General features: G+C 45.5%; 1 protein-coding gene and 1 long non-coding RNA gene across 2 annotated transcripts in view; one reads left to right on the top strand and one right to left on the bottom strand.

Moving 5' to 3' along the window:
- The window catches only part of LOC147110485 (cytochrome P450 2K1-like), a 108,228-nt gene extending 105,639 nt beyond the window's left edge, over positions 1-2,589 (bottom strand). Inside the window, exon 1 of the mRNA XM_086000495.1 lies at positions 848-2,589. The gene's annotated coding sequence lies outside the window, so the exon portion shown is untranslated. The remainder of the gene's footprint in view (positions 1-847) is intronic.
- A 165-nt stretch (positions 2,590-2,754) lies between these two features.
- LOC147110484 (uncharacterized) lies at positions 2,755-13,863 on the top strand. The gene is made up of 3 exons (XR_015079929.1): positions 2,755-5,267; positions 9,404-9,505; positions 9,680-13,863. It is a non-coding gene; the product is annotated as an uncharacterized LOC147110484 (long non-coding RNA).
- The last annotated feature ends 7,142 nt before the right edge of the window (positions 13,864-21,005 follow it).

Below are 21,005 nucleotides of genomic sequence, written 5' to 3'. Positions count from 1 at the left end.
AGGCGATATGAGGGGAAAAAAAACTCAGCGAGTTGATATGATCTGGAATGCACTGCCTGAATGGGCAGTGGAAGCAGATTCAATAATAACTTTCAAAAGGGAATTGGATAAATACTTGAAGGAAAAACATTTGCAGGGCTGTGGGGAAAGAGCAGGGGAATGGGATTAATTGGATAGCTCTATCAAAGAGCCAGCACAGGAACGATGGGCCAAATGGCCTCCTTCTCTGATGTATGATTCTATGATTAAAACCTGTCATAAAGGGGGAAAAGAGAAGCCAAATACAGACTAAAAGCCTTTGAAGATAGGTAGCAACACATTTCTCTAACCCTTTAAAGATTGTTAGAGAAGCCATATTTGGCCTATTGTGTTCAATTTTGGCCATGCTACCTTCAAAGGACATTGTAGAGGGATCAGAGACAAACAGCAAAGGGGATTCCACACCTCAATCAGAAAATCCGAATCACAGAATTGGAGTTGCTTTCATTGGAGAAAAGGAGACTGAGATCCAAACATGATAACAGATTTCAAATCACGAAGAGCAATGGATAATGCAGATGAAGGCAGGTTATTTAATTTAGATTATACATGCACATGGAAAGGTGTGTTTATATTTATGCGTACACACAGTTCCTTCCGGCCATCTGTGTGCCAGTCAAATGTTTTATATTAAGGAGCCGAAGGGACAGCCAGCTCTTTGCTAACATTTGTTTTTTTTTTTGCAAACATTATTAAAAAAGTTTAAGAATTTTTATTTCTCCTCCTGAACATATTTTAAAACTGGACAGTAAGATTCCGGTTTCTGACTGACTGCTGAAAGGAGTTTGTAAAAAAAAAAATTACTCACTACATGTTAAAGACTTTCCGTGAATCTGTGGCATCCTTTTCACATGCCAGAAAGCAACGTTGCAAATTCACCCAAGCTTTCACGCAAGGCAGAGTTACAGAAGGACATTCTAGGGTTGCCAGCCCTCCAGCATTGCCCTGGAGTCTCCAGGGATTGAAGATTAAACTCTAGGACACCACTGCCAGCAATCCTGGAGAAAAATCGTAGGGGCACATAATCTAGGCTGACTCTCCCAGTGTAGTACTGAGGGATTGCTGCACTGTTGGAGGGGCTGTCTTTCTTTGAACACTTTTGTTTTATTAGTTATTAAAAATATAGGTGATGGGGAAAAAAAGCTATTTGACTGACTGTCAAGAATCTTCCAATCGGGTAGTGAAGAGTCTGTTCTCCAATTGGTGTGAGAAGGCAGAGCGCGGCAAGGATGGAAGTGTTGGCCGACCAATGGGGGGGAGTGTGGGGGCGGGGCAGCCGGAGGCGAGAGGTCATGTGATGAAACCTCCAGGAATACATCCAACCAGAGTTGGCGACCTTCACGCAAGAGTGATTTTTTTTTGTAAACAGCCAAATGACTACACGCTACTGTGTATTAAAGAAAGGGGCATGTGGGGGAGGGTTGCTGATTTATTCTTAGTGCTCGGTGTAGTGAAATCCTAACTGTGTTTATAAAGGAGCGGGTAATGATTTCACCACACCTAGCACACATCCTTCACTCATAATTGGCAAATACACCATTAATACCATGGAGTTTCCCCCCATCCCCCAATTTACTGTTAAATACCCTCCTCCTCAGCCCCAACCCCACTTACTGTCCAGTTTAGGGTTGGATAGATACTTTCTGTGACGTGCTTAATGGGGAATCAATCAGCAAATCCAGCAAGTTCTTAAAAATAACGGGGAGGCTAAGAGCGAGATGCTGTTTGTGTGAAGCAAATTGAGGTGGCACTGGCAACATAAACTGCCCAGCATGTTCTGGAGATTCGCAACGCACAACGTATCTCTTAATCCCCTGAACCTGCTGACCGATTTGTGCATTAATGACAGGGTACGCCGCGAACATGTCGTTAATTTTTCCAGCAACATTCGGCCCAATGACAAGCATAACACGCGACTGCGCAAAAAAACCACAACATGTCTTGCTTAAAGAGCTGTTCCATTTCCTACTTTTTTCCAGTTCTGATGAAAGGTCATCGACCTGAAACGTTGGGCTTGATTTTCATTCAGGTGCGGGTTGGTGTCGTGTAATCCGCATTTCGTGTTATCCACACGAATCTAATTCGATGTGGGAGATTAATGCTATTTTAACGAAATTGCCCAATTGAGTTCCAGCGTGGGAACCCATGCAAATGAGTTTCTCCAGTCTGAAAGTCGCCTCCGATGACGTCATCATTGCTGCTGCATTTAAGGTCTGCAAGAAGCCTTGCTTCTTCTGCAGACTGACAACCTTTTGGCATTTGCTGATACACTGAGCTGGAAGCAGAATGGCCAGAGAAAGACCGAGGTCTGCACCCCGTTTCGACGACGTTGCCCTGCAGGCTTTAGTGGAGGGAGCAAGAGCTCACAAGGAGGTGCTCTTCCCTTCATCAGGGAGGGAGAAGCCTCCCCAGCAGACAAAGGCTGCGTGGCAGAGGAGGTCAACTCCTTATTGGCTACCCGCAGAACCTGGCTACAGTGCAGGAAGAGATTTCATGACCTTCAGCGCACTGGAAAAGTGAGTATGAATTTCCCATCACTCTCAATCTGATCCCCCATTGCTTTTCCTCACCAGCACTCAGCTTTAGCAATCTCTTCCTCCACATCCCACTTGACACTGACATCCATGCACCCTTACCCATTCCCTCTCTCTCTATGGTCACATTCACCTAACTATTTGACTATGCAGCCCTCACACTCCCTATCACTCTGATGCTATGAAAACAACTGACAACACACAGGGAGGGCCCTTGGTCTTGCCACCTCACTCCATCTTTGTCTCCTTCTAAGCATCTATGCTATGGATTCTCTACACTCACTCCTTCATTCTCACTCAACCTCCACTTGTCTCCCTCATTGCAGGAAAAGGGTCCTGGCCAATACTTATCCCTCTCAACCTACATCACTAAAAGAAATAAAAAAGAACTTGCATTTCTATAGCACCTTTCATGACCTTAGGATGTCCCAAAGCGCTTTAAATATTTTTAAAAGTGCAGTCACTGTTGTAATGTAGGAAACGCGGCACCCAATTTGAGCACAGCAAGCTCTCCCAATCAGTAATGTGATAATGACCAGATAATCTGTTTTAGTGATGTTGGCTGAACCTACAATACAACAGTGACTACATTTAAAAGTACTTCATTGGCTGTAATGCACTTCGGGGTGTCCTGAGGTCATGAAAGGCGCTATGTAAATGCAACTCTTTTCAAATCCTTTCCATAGAACTATAGACATTTACAGCATAAAAGGAGGCCTTTCAGCCCATTGTGCCGGTGCTGGATTGAACTAAGTTGGCTTTTTTTCTGAAATAGATAAACACAGCTACCCAGTTATAGAAAATCTACTGTACTTCGTAAAAGGCAAGGGGAGTGTATACCTGCTGTTGTCTGAACATGAATACATCAATAAAACTCCTCAGGTCATTCTCATCCAGTTTCTGGCGATTTTCCTTGAAGTAGCTATTGAAGAATGCAGTAGTCATCCTTTTATTGTAGAGCATTTTCTTGTGTGATCCAGGAAGAAATCCCAGGAAGGGAAATGCATTGTACATCTATAGAATAAAAATAAAGTAGTGCTACTCATGTTACTATCAAAGCGAGCCAATAGCCTGCTATTATAATTACACCTCAACTATTAGAAAAAGGCAATAAATAAATCTTTGAAATGTTATGAATAAGAACATAACAAATAAGAGCAGGAGTAGGCCATACGGCCCCTGGATGCCTGCTCCACCATTCAATATGATATGGCTGATCTTCTACCTCAACTCCACCTAACCGCCCTATCCCTATATCCCTTGATTCCCTTAGTGCCCAAAAATCTATCGATCTCAGTCTTGAATATACTCAATGACTGAGCATCCACAGCCCTCTGGGGTACAGAATTCCAAAGATTCACTACCCTCTGAGTGAAGAGATTTCTCCTCATCTCAGTCCGAAATCTTTCGTAAATACTGTGTGCTTTTATAAACGTTGCAACTAATTATAGCAGATTATAGGTTGGTGACGTTAGTTAGGGCTGTTTCAGTGCTACGAGAGGAGCAGTAACCTGATTGGAAGGCTTCCAATGAGAAATTGTGGGAAAGATTATTTCCAAAGGCTGGGAAGCCAATAATGAGAGATCACCAATTTAAAACTGTTAAGGGCGATTAGGGATGGACAATAAATGTTGGCCTTGCCAGCGAAGTTTATATCCCACGAATGAATAAAAGAAACTAAGAGCGTGAGGAAAGAGTTCAGGAAAAATGGCTTTACGCAGAGACGTGGTGAAGCAAAAATACTTTGGGACAGGGAGTGGTTGAAACCACGAGATCTTTTATGGGAAAAGTAGCTAAATGTTTGAACCAGAAGATGATGCAGGGCTTTGGGAAGGGCAGTGGGAAATGTTTTGGACTGCTCCAGCATAGAACCAGCACAAACACAATTAACAGAATAACCTCCTTCTGACCCCTTCCAGCTACTGCTAGTTGCAAATGTTCTTTTCTGGAATGTATTTGTATTACTAATGAAAAAAGAAATTTACCTGAACCATAGGGGAACCAGCAAGTTGATGTTTTCGCTCACTCTCTTTACTAAATTGACAAACCCTTCATCCTCATAATCAAATTTGTCGCCAAAAACTATAGAGCAGATTATATTGGCCACAGCAATGTTCAGTGTGACAGTTGGATCATGTACAATTTAGTGCCGATGCTGTGTGTCACTTGGTTATACTTCGTCAAACGTTCTTGAGATACATGGTCTGTTCTTATTGGTACTTGGCTTTGATCTCAACAACAACTTGCATTTATACAGTGGTCTTAGCATAGTAAATTGCCCCAATTGGCCAACGTAATTTTAGCGGCAGATTGGCCGAAACCCTGGATAGACATGATATGGGAGCTTCTGCCGATCACCCACCGAAGTTAAAGCAGCTGACTTGGAGAATCCCGAGAGAGTCCCCAACCACAATTCTTTGTTCTCTCGGTTATCTTATCTTTTCCATGCATTGTTCAGGTGCTGTGAACTAAATATCCATCTCATCCATTATAGCAAATCACAATTGTACTGTTCAGATACAGGTGAGTAAGACACTGGGCTTATTCCTGTTGAATGAAGGTAGAGAGGAGATAGCAGAGACTCTGACTACAATTTTTCTATCCTCCTTAGATACACAAATTGTGCTGGGGAATTGGAGAGCAGTCAAGGTGTTCAAGAATTGCGAGATGGATAAATTGGAAAACTGTAAACCAGTAAGTCATGTCAGTTGTGGGCAAACTTCTTGGGGCGCGAAATTCGGTAGCGCCCCGTTTTGGGGCGGTAACGCTGGCGAGGCGGGACATCCTGTGCCCGGCGAAGAAGTCCCGCCCCAGCCACGAAATTCGCCTTACTGCCCCACCCAGGAAGTAGAGCGCAACGGGGGCGCGATCGGCAGCGCCCCCATGGAGCACTGCTGCGTTTCAATGCCCTGCCTCTTCAGTTAAAGGGGAGGGTGGCTGCACATTCTGCAGGGCCTCCGATGGCCCCAACTAGGCCACCAGGACAGCGTGGTGCCATGGCAGCAGCCCAGTGCTGAGACGCGGTACCGGGCTGCGTGATGGGGGCCAGCATCATGCCATGGCACATGATGGAGGGCTGACCTGGAGGTCGGCCAAAAAAAATAAAATGGTGGCACGAGTTGCGGCCGCACCTCCCCTTTAACTACTGCCCTGTGAGTGGAGGTCGGCCCGGCTCGCGACCCATGAGGTTGGTGCTGACACCGCCCGCGGCAGCCGCGAGGGGCATAGCTGAATTTCTGCCACGGGGCTGTAAGGGGACGTGGCGGGGCGTTAAGGGGTCATCACCGGAGGTGTGGCGGCCGGGGGCACTACTGGCGGGGGTGCGGCGCTATCAGCTAGTGCCTCAGCAACTCCCTGCCGAATTCACGGGAGGCGCTTTTTTTTGCCACCCCCGGGCGATAACCCCTTTGATCCTCATTAGCGCCCCCCCAACCCCCCCACGAGGCGCTAACGGCAGGCGCAAAGGAGCCGAATTTGGCCCCTTTTGAATCCACAGCAGAGGAAGCTACAGGGCTACGGGCACAATGGGCCGAAGGGCCTCTTTCTGTGCTGTATAACTCTATGATTATGACTATGACTCTAACACCTCTGTTAAAATGGTGGAAAAGAGGGTGCCATATGAACTTGTTAAGCATTGCTACATTAACATCACCAAGTACAGTTTATGGGCTATTTTTCAGATATTTTGCAGATATTCTGTGATTAAATACAAACATATTTTGTAGAAGTTGCAGAGAATTTGTTACCAATCTTATTCAAAAGGTTATTTCTGTCTTCCAAAGTCCTTTAAAACATTAAGCTTTAGAAAAATGAACCTTTGCCAGACTCTAAAGTACACTGTTATATTAATTATCTGAATAGAGACAGAATGCAGCCAGATTTCAACCTGTAGGTCTTACGATAATCAAGTTAAAGATGAGAGTTACCATATCCCTCCGTAAGTCCCTCAAATATTGGGATGCGTGCTCTTTCTCCAAACTCATCTGGATGGTTGACAAGGGCATCCTTCACTGTCTCATAGCCGGTCAGCACCACTACATTTGTGGATCCCAGCTTGATGCTGAATACTGTGCCATACTTCTCAGATAGCTTAAACAAGAGGAATAAGTTTCCATGAACAATGAATTCAATTTTTGTGCATGTCTTGTGCTGCTTCTCTCAATAATACATCGTGACATGTTCATCTATACGATCAAACTATCATATAATCTAAAATACGTCAGAACAGTTCATAATGTACTTCAGCCCAAATATTTGATAATAGCTACTGGATCTCTTGTAGCATTGCTCATGGGTAGTCATTGGATCTGGTGTATGGTTGTGCTGTGCTTCTAACCTGTTTGTCCTTTAAGGCCACTGATACAGTATTCTCTGTGGCCAATTGGTCTAAATAAGCAAGTGATAGTAATTATAGCTGCTTGTAAACTCCTGAGATTAATCGCAGGGCTATGCTCTGGCTCCAGGTCAGAAGAACCTTATCATGAATTGACTGGCTTTCTTTCAAAATAAACAGACAGGACTATTTCAGCAGACCAATTGTACCTGTCCCACTGAATAAATTACCTCTTATTTTGACTAAATGATTTCCCTCCTTGCCTAGTCTCCACCCACCCGTATCTGTGACTCTTCTGAGGCGCTCAAATTCTCCAGAGGCCCTAATCATCTTTTTACCTGCAATGCTCAGTTCTCTGACACCACCATCCCTATTGAAGATGGCTTCCAGGACCTCCACTTTTTTCTTGAACAGTCCCAGCCTCCTCCACCTGGCTAAACTTGTTCTCGTCTTGTACAACCTCTCTTTTAACTTCACTCATTTCCTCCAATTAAAAGCTGTTGCAATGGGATCCTGCACAGGTCCTAGCTATGCCTGTTTTGCTTTATGGGATATGTGGAACAATGTTCAAATCTGACTCAGGTCACCTCCTTGACTCAGTACATTGATGGTTGTGTTAGTGCTGCTTCTTGCTTTCACTCTGATGTTGAGAAGTACACTAACTATACTTCTGATTTCTACCCATCTTTGACTCTTCCCTTTTCTCTCTCTCTGGCAATGGCTTTCCACAGATATCTAATGCAAGCCAACAGACTCCCAGAGATACTTGGATTATGCTTCTTTCTACCCTCCTTTCTGTAAAAACTCCCTCCCTTTTTCTCAGTTTCTCCAACCCCCCTCCACAGCGGTCAACAGGACCCTTGACCACATCCACCCATTACTCTCTACTCACCCCTTATCCTCACCTTCCACTCCGCCAGCCTCCACATTCATCTTCCACCATTTCCATCACCTCCAACATGATCCCATCACCAAGCAGATCTTCCCCTCCCTTCCCCTCTCTGCTTTCCAGAGGGACTGTTTCCTTCCACAATACACTTGTCCACTCTTTTACCATTGCTAAACTTTCTGCTGCCCTTACCCGAGCACTTTCCCATGCAACTGCAGCAGATGTAGATATCTGTCCATTCACCTCTTTCCAAACCGTTCTCCAGGGTCTCGAACACTCCTTCCTTGTGAGACAGCAATTTATGCATACTTCGTATAATCTGCTAAACAGTATTCACTAATCATAATGCAACCTCTTCTGCATTGGGGAGATCAATTGAAGTTTATGGGACCACCTTGATGAACTTCTCGTTCCGTCCACCAGTGTGACTATGAGCTCCCCATGACTTGTCACTTTAGCACTCGTGGCCATTCACATAGTGAACTCTGTGTTTTGCACCAAGTCCCACTCAACCATCACCCCTGTGCTCACTGACCGACATTGGCTCCTGGTCCAGCAACACCCTTGTGGTCAAATCCCTCTATGGTCTCACTCCTCCCTATTTCTGAAACCTCCTCCGGTCCTTGAACTCCCCCGAGATCTCTGCGTGCGCTCCTCCAATTCTGGCCTTTTGCACATCCCTGATTTCCATCGCCCCACCACTGGTGGCCGTACTTCAGCTGTTTAGACCCTAAGCTCTGGAATTCCCTTCCTAAATCTCACCACCTTTCCCTCCTACTTTAAGTCACTCCTTAAAACCTACCTCTTTGACCAAGCTTTTGGTCACCTTTCCTAATATTTCCTTATGTGCTCAGTGTCAAATTTTGTCTGATAACGCCCCTGTGAAGCACCTTGGGATATTGGTAGTATGCTAAAGGTGCTATATAAATGCAAGTTGTTCTTGTGACAAACTGTTGTGGTCAAGTTCAACACAAGCATCAGGAATGCTATCTTATTGTTTTCCTTGGTTCTCCTTACCTAAGGAAGGATATACTTGCCATAGAGGGAGTGCAACGAAGGTTCACCAGACTGGTTCCTGGGATGGGGGGGATTGTCCTATGAGGAGAGATTGAGTAGACTAGGCCTATATTCTCTAGAGTTTAACAGAATGAGAGGTGATCTCATTGAAACATACAAAATTCTTACAGGGCTTGGCAGGGTAGATGCAGGGAGGATGTTTCCCCTGGCTGGGGAGTCCAGAACCAGTGGTCACAGTCTCAGAATAAGGGGTCAGCCATTTAGGACTGAGATGAGGAGAAATTTCTTCACTCAGAGGGTTGTGAATCTTTGGAATTCCCTATCCCAGAGGGCTGTGGAGGCTCAGTCATTGAGTATATTCAAGACAGAGATCGATAGACTTTTGAATATTAAGGGAATCAAGGGATATGGGGATAGTGCAGGAAAGTGAAGATGAGGTAGAAGATCAGCCATGATCTTATTGAATGGCAGAGCAGGTTCAAAGGGCCAAATGGCCTACTCCTGATCCTATTCCTTATGTTCTTATGTTCTCTGCAGTTCTCTGATCTGAACATAAATAACAAGATCTTAACTATATTCTCTATTTTCCAGCATTTCAGTTTTAGCTTGGGATTGATAAATTCACGATGATTAATGGAACTGTGCTTCAGAATGTTGATATCAGCCACTTTCCGAAGAAATACAACATGCAGTGTAAGTGAATGGAACAAGCAGCCAAAAAAAGAAGCTACCCTTTGTGTATCAATCCATGGAATACTCCAGGATAAGGCCCGACTATGGCCCATCCTTGAGTACTCATCTGAGAAATATGGCCTTGTGTTTACTTTTAAACAGCAAAAACACTCATTGTCTGACCTCTCATTCCAGGGCACCACTTTGGTATATTTTCAAGACTTGGCCCAGAAGCACAACATCTCATAACTTAGTCCCAATTCCCAGCTGTCACTGCTTATGGGAAGAGAGTGCCTACCAGGGCTAAGTAACAGAGCACAGCGATTCCATGTCTTGCTATAGAAACGATGAGAAAGGAATGATGACCACTTCAATTGGCAGGCTGCATGACCCTGAAAAACTAACTGTGCAGCAGTATCCAATGAGTACTCCGTTACCGTGGGGCGGTTGGCTTCAGATCACCTCCTAGACTAGTATGTAGTGCTAGCTCCCATTCAAATGATTGGAACCGATAGGGATACATCTTCCCCATTGTTTGTAAACCCTTTTGTATCATATAATTGTGTAGAAATAGCAGGCCTAGTGAGTGGGTATTGCCTCAGATATACTGAGCCCTGGCTTTGTAATCCAAGCCCCCTGGCATGACTAGACCAGTTCTAGAGGGAAGAATATGCACTTGGATATGCACTTGACATGTCGTGACCTACAGGACTACGGACCAAGAGCTGGAAAGTGGGATTAGGCTGGATAGCTCTTTTTCGACCCGCACAGACACGATGGGCTGAATGGCCTCCTTCTGTGCTGCAACTTTCTATGATTCTATGATATTAAATGATTATACCTTTTGTGAGATTATGAAATGTATTGATATTTGCAAACTTTGCTTTTGTGAGATTATAAAATGTATTGATTTTTATGATTATTCCTTTTTCTTGTTAAATCACTCTTATTGCTAAGGAGACATGACTGTTGGTTACTAGTTTGTGCAAAGTTTCGAAAGGTTTTTCTTTTTTATAGATGTGGTTAAGAGCGTGCAAAGTGCAGCTTGTTAGAAACTAGGGGTGCCTAAAAATGTATATGGCTACACAAATAATACTGTGTTTAAATGATTGTATGTTTCGGCTGAGACAAGTAAGGGGATTGCATGAGTTTCATTTCCTGGAAAATTGCATTCAAATTTGAGACAGTCTTTTTAATTAGTTAGATTAGGTGAGGCATAAACATTCCACACAGGGGCCCATTAGGATGGCCCTGACAGGCTAGTTGTCTGTTGTTTGTAAGTAAGGGTTTTGACTTTGTTAATGTATCTTTAATTTGGCCAGTGAAGGCCCAACCTATGTTTCTTCTATTATTACTAATAACCATACTATAATCTCTACAGATAGAATTTGGAGTTTGTTTAACAGAACTGCTTACAAAGATAATTAAAAGTTAATTAGGAAAAGACATAGAATGAAAGGAATTTGAGGAGGCTAAGGTATCCATCTTAGAATGGGCCATTTGCTAGATGAAAGTGAGATAGCGACTGGCTAAAGTGTGACAGCTCTGGCTTGGGCCTCCTGATTAAAGAGGGACAGGGTCGGGCCTTGTACTTGCTGGGTCAAGGAGGATAGAGACAAGAGAGATAAGACAAAAATTCCAAAGGAAGAACCTTCAGAAAGATTAAACAATAAGACAAATTGGATGAGGTAATGAGACCCCCTTTTGGGGAGGGCTTTCATCCAAGAACCAAGACAAAGGACTTGGGGTGTCATTGGGTGATGTGGTTCTAGAGGAACCTCTATAGGTTAAATGGTCTTGTCAATAACTTGGCCTCAGGCCCACCACTAAAAGGAGAATAAAAGTGACACCCTGAGTGCTTACCCGCACAGACGGTGGAGGGGAGAGCCGAACAGAGGTTGGGCTGGACTTTTGAGAGTGATCCCATGCTCACCATCAGAGGTTCTAGAGAGAGAGAGAGAGAGAGAGAGAGAGAGAGAGAGAGAGATAGGCTGGAAGCCAGAGAACTGTTCATGCACGCCAGCCATCTGTCCGATCGGGACCGGTACCAGATGCTTGTCACGGTCGTATGTTTTTGCTGCATGACTAGCATGTTATATTCTGTCTTAAACTCTGATTAAACACAATGGGCCGGATATTCTGATCTCTATGGGTGAGTATGCGCTGTGTACACACCCGTAGGGACATCAGAAATGCTGGTTTCAGGCATGCCAAGTGCATGTGCTGAAAACCGGCATTTCCAATCTGTTAAGAATGCTCTTGACAGATCGGACGCCTGCCCCGGAGAAGGGCCTCTGCGGGCGGATAGTTCCGCTTTCGGGAGAACCTCCGCCCGCAGAAAACCCGTAGAAATCTTACGCCTGGTAAAAGCAGGGATAAGGTCTGCTTTTACCAGCATAAGGTTTGAAAAAAGTTTTTTTTTAAATTTCACTCATTTATCATTTAAAAATACTTTTAAAAAGGTAAGTTTACTTTTAGCCCTGTAAAAAACTTTAATTATTCTTTTAAAAAAATTAAAATTTTGTTTAAAATATTTAATTTATTGTAATTTCAACTAATTTTAAAAATGTGATGTTTTAAAATTTTTATTTAATGTTTTAAAGTGTTTTTGGGGTGATCTCCATTCATATATTTGACATGCCTATCTGTCAAGTGTATGAAGGGAGATTCCCTTCTTTGATTGCCTCCCCAGGGCCCACATGATCCCAGGGGCGCTTGCGAACCGCATGTGCCTCTGGGATATGTGGGCCTTCACACTTTGAGTTGGAGAGGTCCAGGAGCGGAAGTGTCCGGACCTCGGGACCCTCAGGTAAGTGCGTAGATTTTTTCCAGATCGGAGGCCTCCGCATGCGGGAAGCCTCCGATCAGAAAATACGGCCCAATATACTCACCATATTGGTTTGCAGTCGATCCTGATTATTTGAAAGACTAGAGATAAGCTACTAATTGGCCTAATCTCAACAAGCTATGTTTCTGTAGAATTAGGCATAAGATTAAGTTAGGTTTGTGCAGAGTTAGAAGCATTGGATCTAACGCTTCTACATACAGTTTTTGCAAAGCTAAACTGTGTGCGAAATGAACAAGTTTTGCAAAAGCAAACCACAGCTATTTTCGGTTATTGGTTAAAGCCTATGGGGGTGAAATTAGATGCTTTGCATCTCCTGTTAGCGCCCCCAGGGGGCGTTAAGGGGGCGCAAATGGCTTTGCGACCTGGCACGGTGCTGAGATGGACTCCCGCCATATTCGGCGGGAGTTTTGCGGCGGCGCTATGACGATGCGCCCCAATCTCCTTCGCCTGGAGATCGTGACATCATTGCTGTGCGCATCGCCCCGGCAGCGCACCAGACCCAAAATTGACTTCCGCTCCCTGTAGCAGTGCCGGTAGAAAACACCGACAGCTGCAGGAGGCGTGCATCAGGCGGGCGGCCACTTCAGGGGCGATGATTAAAGGCGAGGTGGCCGAGGTAAGTGGAAAAAAACTTACCTTTCCTGTTCTGCTTGAGTGCCGGGCTGTTCGCGCGGGATCGCGGCTGTCTTGGTGGTCCAGGTAGGTATTTTTTAAATTGCAGCGCCTGCAGCGATGGCCCGTCCCTTTAATTGTGCAGCGCTGCTGAAGTCTCCGCCCCACTCTCTGACGTTAGTGCCCTAAGAAGGAAGTAGAGCGCTTGATTTAGCGCTCCACTTCCTCTTGGGGCGCTAAAACTCAATTTTGCGGTTGCCGGTGCTGATTAACTGAGTACCCTGAAATCCTTACACTTTAAAACCAGCAATGACCCTATTATGTAAAAAGTCAATGACACAGTTTCTTTCTCAACTCCAGTCAACAAAATCATTACATTATCGTGTGCACAGTAACCAATGTTTTATCAACTAATCTTCACTCAATATTAACATCACTTCATTGTTTGTGCCCAGAATATGTTAGCGCCCCAAAATGGTCAATACTGAATTTTTCCCCCATGTCTTGTGAAGTTTATGTCATACGCGGGTCGAGAAGGAACAGAAACAGACATTGGAAATGCCAGACAAAATAGCAGAAGTGTTAATTGCTTGTTTAAACAAACCTACTGTGGACAGACACGATTGGACTTTGTTAGTCAAATGATCAGAACTTTGAAGGATAAAAGGAGACTGTTTGACCTGAAATGTACAGAGGGAGAAGAACAACCTGAATCGACCGCAGCCTGCGCAAGGTGGACACATGCTGGCTTTAGCCTAACACCTTCCTGGCTAGGAGAGGAGAGGGAGGCGACCCACGCTAACTCTGTCCAGTGACCGAGCGGCAATATAAATCTGTTTGATACTGTAAACTACTGCTTGAGATATTGTTGTCGTGTTGATCTCTGCTGTGTGACAAATAAAAGACTAATTGTAACCTATTGGTGTCTGGTCCGAATCCATTGCAAAACTAGGATAGAAGGGTTAATTGGCTGAGTACCCTGAAATCCTTACACTTTAAAACCAGCAATGACCCTATTATGTAAAAAGTTAATGACAGTTTCTTTCTCAACTCCAGTCAACAAAATCATTACATTATCGTGTGCACAGTAACCAATGTTTTATCAACTAATCTTCACACAATATTAACATCACTTCATTGCCAATTGTACTTTTGATAAAAAGATTATGGCCTAGAAATCTGATAATGTGGGAAAACAGCCGATGCATGGCTGTAGAGTCCCTGGAGTGAGGCAGTGTTGCCGTAACGCTAGCCTGTCATTTTAGAAAGCAGTCTTGAGCCCTTAAAGGGGAACTGCCTTCTAAAATGAAAAAAATAAAAAGTCTTTAGCTCTTACAGCTCAACTGCTTCCTGAAAAAAAATTAAGAATAATTCCAAAATGGCAGTCTTCAGCTCTAAAAGCTGAACTTCCTCCTACATGTAAAAAATGGTGAAAGTGCTTCAGCACTAACATAAATGACTCAACAAGCCAGGGAAGGGGCACCCAGGGTCTTGCACACAGCACTCCAGCTTTGTGCAGGGGGTCAACACTGCAAGAGAGGTCCTCTACCCACAGGGAGCCAGGAGGCCCTCCAGAAAGAAGAATGTGGGACCATATCACCGAGGCCATCACTGCCAGCAGTGTTGCCCCCAGGACCTGGCTCCAGTGCCCAAAGAAGTTTCATGACCTCAGACCAGTGGTCAAAGTCAGTGAGTGTATCTTCAAAAGCCGTCTCCTATCAACTGCACTATTAGCCTCACACACTGCTCAATGTACAAACCCCGCCACCCCCATCACTCACCTATAAACAATTCCTACCAAACAGAAGGCACACCTCACATTCCTAGCTCCACCTCATCCGCTTGAGGAGACGGTGCTGGCCATTCTTGGCAGGGGCATGGCTGAGCCTTTAGCCAGCGGTGGGGCTGCAAGAATACAAGATGCTGCTATTCTCATATGTTATCCTCCTTCTCACATCCCACTTCCCCTTCATCCCACAATCTCTTCTGATGTACAAACTGCGCATGGTGTAAGCATACAGTCCTTGCTTTCCCACCCTCCGCTCACCACAACCCTACCCTTGTGCCTTCCTCATTTCAGACACCCAGTTGAGGGTATGTTAGCATTGTGGTTATGCTACTGAACTAGTAATCCAGTTAGGCCTGGACTAATGATCTAGCTAGACGTGAGTTCAAATCCCACCACAGCAGCTGGGGAATTTAAATTTAGTTAATTAAATAAATCTGGAATAAAAAGCTAGTATCAGTAATGGTGACCATGAAACTACCGGATTGTTGTAAAAATCCAACTGGTTCACTAATGTCCTTTAGGAAATGAAACGTGCCGTCCTTTCGCAGTCTGGCCTATATGTGATTCCAGACCCACAGCAATGTGGTTGACTCTTAACTGCCCTCGGAAATGACCCAGCAAGCCACCCAGTTGTACTAAACCGCTACAAAAAACAATGGCCCAGATATTCGATCCCTATGGGTGTGTATGTGCTGTGTACACACCCGTAGGGACATCGGAAATGCCGGTTTCAGGCATGCGCTGGAAACCGGCATTTCTGATCTGTCAAGAATGTTCTTGACAGATCCTCTGCCTGCCCTGGAGAAGAGCCTCTGCGGGCGGATAGTTCCGCTTTTTGGAAACCCTCCGCCCGCAGAAAACCCTTACAAAAACCCTTCAACTCTTATCCTGCTTTTACCAGGATAAGAGTTTAAAAAAAAGCTAAAAAAAAAATTCACTGATGTATCATTTAAAAATACTTTTAAAAAAGGTGTTTATTTTTAGCCCTGTAAAAAACTTTAATTACTTTTTTCAAAAAATTAAATTTTTGTTTAAAATATTTAATTTATTGTAATTTCAACTAATTTTAAAACTGTGATTTTTAAATTTTATTTAATGTTTTAAAGTGTTTTTTGGGGTGATCTCCATTCATATATTTGACAGGTCTTCCTGTCAAGTGTATGAAGAGAGATTCCCTTCTTTGATTGGCTCCCCATGGCCCACGTGATCCCAGGGATGCTTGCGAACTGCATGGGCCTCTGGGATATGTAGGCCCTGCACACTTGGAGTTCGAGAGGCCCAGGAGCGGAAGTGTGTGCGTCCCGGGAGCCCTCAAGTAAGGGCGTAGAATTTTTCCAGTTCGGAGGATTCTGCACGTGGGAAGCCTCCGATCGGAAAATACGGCGCATTAATAAGAATAAAACTGGATGGGTAACCTGGCATCAATCTAGGTACCAGCTTCGGACATGACAAAGGCACACCCAGCCCAATTAACCCTGCAAAGTCCTCCTGAAAGACTATTTCACTACATGTTAAATCTGTATTGGATTTGTATTTTGAAAAATCATCTTTTTATTAACCGAAAATGTACCTGATAACTTCTTCTTAGGCAGTCCCTCGGAACCGAGGATGACTTGCTTCTACATTAAAAATGAGTTCTCAGGTGACTGATGAGTCCAATGCGGGACCTACAGTCTCTGTCACAGGTGGGGCAGACGGTGTTTGAAGGGGTGGGTGGGTGGGGTGCTTGGGTTGACGTGCGCTCCTTGCACTGCCTGCGCTTGGCTTCCACTTGCTCCCAGCGAAGAGACTCGCATCTTCCCGGATGCTTCTCCTCCACTTTGTGCGGTCTTGGGCCAGGGATTCCCAGGTGTCGGTGGGGATGTTGCACTTTTTCAAGGAGGCTTTGAGGGTGTCCTTGAAGCATTTCCTCTGCCCACCTGGGGCTCTCTTGCCGTGTCGGAGCTCCGAGTAGAGCGCTTGTTTTGGGAGTCTCGTATCGGGCATGCGGACGATGTGACCCGTCCATCGGAGCTGATCGAGCGTGGTCAAAGCTTCGATGCTGGGGATGTTGGCCTGAGCGAGAACACTGACGTTGGTGCGCCTATCCTGCCAATGGATTTGCAGGATCTTGCGAAGGCAGCATTGGTGGTACCTCTCCAGTGCTTTGTGTTGCCTGCTGTACATGGTCCATGTCTGTGAGGCATACAGGAGGGCGGGTATCACTGCTGCTCTGTAGACCATGAGCTTGGTGCCGGGTGACTACTAACAGATTGTAAGCACTTGTTATAACCTCATACATGCACCTTGGTTCATTGTACCACATGTATTTTTGATATGTAACTTTTACAGTTCTTTATATGATCATTTTTTTCATATTAATCAAACAAGTATACAGTAGTATTAAAGCCTAAAATTTGTCAAGCTTTGCAAAACTGTTAGAAAAAGAAGCATTCTGCCTTCACGCAATAAACAGAGTGTGAGAATCAACTAACTGGTCTTGGGACTAGATAAGATACTGTCTTTACAATAGGGTCTTATTACCAGGCTTGGGACCAGACAATGTCTGTAGAACAGGAGATAACAGGTCCTGAAGTTGCTGGCTAAGGCCTTGAGAAAAAAGCAAGAGCCAGATAAGATGGAGGAACAGCCCTCTTCCTCTGTTGTAGGCCGATGATTGGTCAGCCATGAATGTATGATATCTTGAGGACCAGTCATTCACCCCTTGTCCCTCAAAGGTAGGGATGGGGAGTGGGCTGACTCTTCTTCCCTTTGTCTGAAAGAAACTTGACGCCCTATTGGCCAACCCCACCCTTTGGAAAGACCCCAATAGGGTAGATACTTGTGTCAATATTGACCCCTGTAACCGCCCTCAAAAGTGGCATTAAAGGGGACCACTTATGAGAGTTAGACTGTAGAGCACCAGGAGCAAGGGCTGACCCTGGAGAGGAACCAGGCAGCAGTGGTCCACGAGAGGAGGATCCGGATCCAAACAGAGGTTACTCCAGGCGTGGTATGGACAAGACAAGGGCCAATGAACAGAAGATACCCCAGGCGGGGTGAGGTGGAAGAGACCCCAGGCGAGGCGGAAGCTTCTTCCAAGACTCCTATCAAGAGGGCACGAACTCCACCCAGAACAGCATGGGTGATATAATTCTCGTTCTGTACTGTAAATTACTGCTAAGGCACATATAAGTGCTGATCTTTTTGTAACACTTAATAAAATACTAGAGTATATTATTGGAGTCATGTCAAACAATTGGGAAAGGGTGCAAAAACCCTGACACATCTGGGGACTTGTGCCAAAATTGGGAGAGCTGTCCCACAGACTAGTCAAGCAACAGTCTAACACAGTCATACTCACAGAATCATACCTTTCAGCCAATGTCCCAGACTCCTCCATCATTATCCCTGGGTATGTCTTGTCCCACCGGCAGGACAGACCCACCAGAGGTGGCAGGACAGTGGTCTACAATCAGGAGGGAGAGGCCCTGGGAGTAATCAACATTGACTCCAAACCCCTTGGAGTCTCATGGCTTCAGGTCAAGCATGGGCCAGGAAACCTCCTGCTGATTACCACCTACCTCCCTTCCTCAGCTGATGAATCAGTACTCCTCCATGTTGAACACCACTTGGAAGAAGCACTGAGAGTAGCAAGGGCACAGAATGTACTCTGCGTGGGGGACTTCAATGCCCATCACCAAGAGTGGCTCAGTAGCATCAATGCTGGCCGAGTCCTGAAGGACATAGCTGCCAGACTGGGCCTGTGGCAGGTGGTGAGAGAACCAACACGAGGGAAAAACCTACTTGACCTCGTCCTCACCAATCTACCCTTTGCAGATGCATCCGACCACTGCACAGTCCTTGTGGAGATGAAGTCCCATCTTCACACCGAGGACACCCTCCATCATGTTGTATGGCACTACCACCGTGCTAAATGGGATAGATTCAGAACAGATCTAGCAGCTCAAAACTGGGAAACCATGAGGCGCTGTGGGCCATCAGCAGAAATGTATTCCACCACAATCTGTAACCCCATGGCCCGGCATATCCCTCACTCTACCATTACCATCAAGCCAGGGGACCAACCCTGGTTCAATAAGGAGTGTAGAAGAGCATGCCAGGAGCAGCACCAGGTGTACCTACAAATGAGGTTCCAACCTGGGGAAACTGCAACACAGGACTACATGCACGCTAAAAAGCAGAAGCAGCATGATATAGATAGAGTTAAGTGATCCACAACCAATGGATCAGATCAAAGCTCTGCAGTCCTGCCACATCCAGTCGCAAATGGTGGTGGACAGTTAAACAACTAATGGGAGGAGGAGGCTCCATGAATATCCCCATCCTCAATGATGATGGAACCCAGCAAGTGAATGCAAAAGACAAGGCTGAAGCATTTGCAACCATCTTCAGCCAGAAGTGCCAAGTGGATGATCCATCTCGGCCTCATGAGATCTCTACCATCACAAAAGCCAGTCTTCAGCCAATTCAATTCACGCCGCGTGATATTAAGAAACGGCCGAGCACACTGGATACAGCAAAGGCTATGGGCCCCAATAACATCCAGGCTGTTATGCTGAAGACTTGTGCTCCAGGGCTAGCCACGCCTCTAGCCAAGCTGTTCCAGTACAGCTACAACACTGGCATCTACCCAACAAAGTGGAAAACTGCCCAGGTATGTCCTGTCCACAAAAAGCAGGACAAATCCAATTTGGCTAATTACTGCCCCATCAGTCTACTCTCAATCACCAGCAAAGTGATGGAAGGTGTCGTTGACAGTGCTATCAAGCGGCACTTACTCACCAATAACCTGTGCACTGATGCTCAGTTTGGGGTCTGCCAGAACCACTCGGCTCCAGATCTCATTACAGCCTTGGTCTAAACATGGACAAAAAAGCTGAATTCCAGAGGTGAGGTGAGAGCGGCTGCCCATGACATCAAGGCAGCATTTAACCGCGCGTGACTCCCCCAGTAAAATTGAAGTCAATGGGGATCGGGGGGAAATCTCTCCACTGGCTGGAGTCATAACTAGCACAAAGGAAGATGGTTGTGGTGGTTGAAGGCCAATCATCTCAGCCCCAGGACATCGCTGCAGGAGTTCCTCAGGGCAGTGTCCTAGGCCCAACCATCTTCAGCTGCTTCATCAATGATCTTCCTTCCATGATAAGGTCAGAATTAGGGATGTTTGCTGATGATTGCACAGTGTTCAGTTCCACTCGCAACTTCTCAGATAATGAAGCAGCCCATGCCCGCATGCAGCAAGACCTGGACGACATTCAGGCTTGGGCTGATAAGTGGCAAGTAACATTCGCGCCACACAAGTGACAGGCAATGACTATCTCCAATAACATTCAACAGCATTACCATTGCTGAATCCCCCACCATCAACATCCTGGGGGGTCACCATTGACCAGAAACTTAACTGGACCAGCTACATAAATACTGTGGCTACAAGAGCAGGTCAGAGGCTGGGTATTCTGCAGTGAGTGTCTCACCTCCTGACTCCCCAAAGCCTTTCCACCATCTACAAGGCACAAGTAAGGAGTGTGATGGAATACTCTCCACTTGCCTGGATGAATGCAGCTCCAACAACACTCAAGAAGCTCGAGACCATCCAAGACAAAGCAGCCCGATTGATTGGCAAACCATCCACCACCTTAAACATTCTCTCCCTCCACCACTGGTGCACCATGACTGCAGTGTGTACTATCTACAAGATGCACTGCAGCAACTCGCCAAGGCTTCTTCGGCAGCACCTCTCAAACTTGCGACCTCTACCATCTAGAAGGACAAGGGCAGCAGGCGCATGGGAACACCACCACCTCCAAGTTCCTCTCCAAGTTACACACCATCCTGACTTGGAAATATATTGTCATTCCTTCATCGTCGCTGGGTCAAAATCCTGGAAATCCCTCCCTACCAGCATTGTGGGAGTACCATCACCACACGGACTGCAGCGGTTCAAGAAGGCGGCTTACCACTACCTTCTCAAGGGTAATTAGGGCTGGCCTTTCCAGCGATGCCCACAGCCTAGAAACGAATAATAAACAAAAAATCCAGCCTACCCAGCCAGTGCTTGACCAAGTAGAGGGAGAGGAGAGTAAAGAAGAAGAAGCACCATCACTCGATTTGACACTGCCAACTACTAGCTCCTCAAGGTCGACCAGCATTTACAATGTCCCCCACTGAAAATCAGCAGCCTTTCACCAGCCATGCTGCAGCCACTGGGGTAGCACTGCGTGACATCACTTGGATAGGCAAAGGCACACACAAGACAGTGATTAGTTGAT

The sequence above is a fragment of the Somniosus microcephalus genome, chromosome 11, assembly GCF_052327205.1.
Source record: "Somniosus microcephalus isolate GS21.2 chromosome 11, FLI_Smic_1.0, whole genome shotgun sequence".
Lineage (NCBI taxonomy): Eukaryota > Metazoa > Chordata > Chondrichthyes > Squaliformes > Somniosidae > Somniosus > Somniosus microcephalus.
This window is presented reverse-complemented; position numbering and strand designations above follow the sequence as displayed.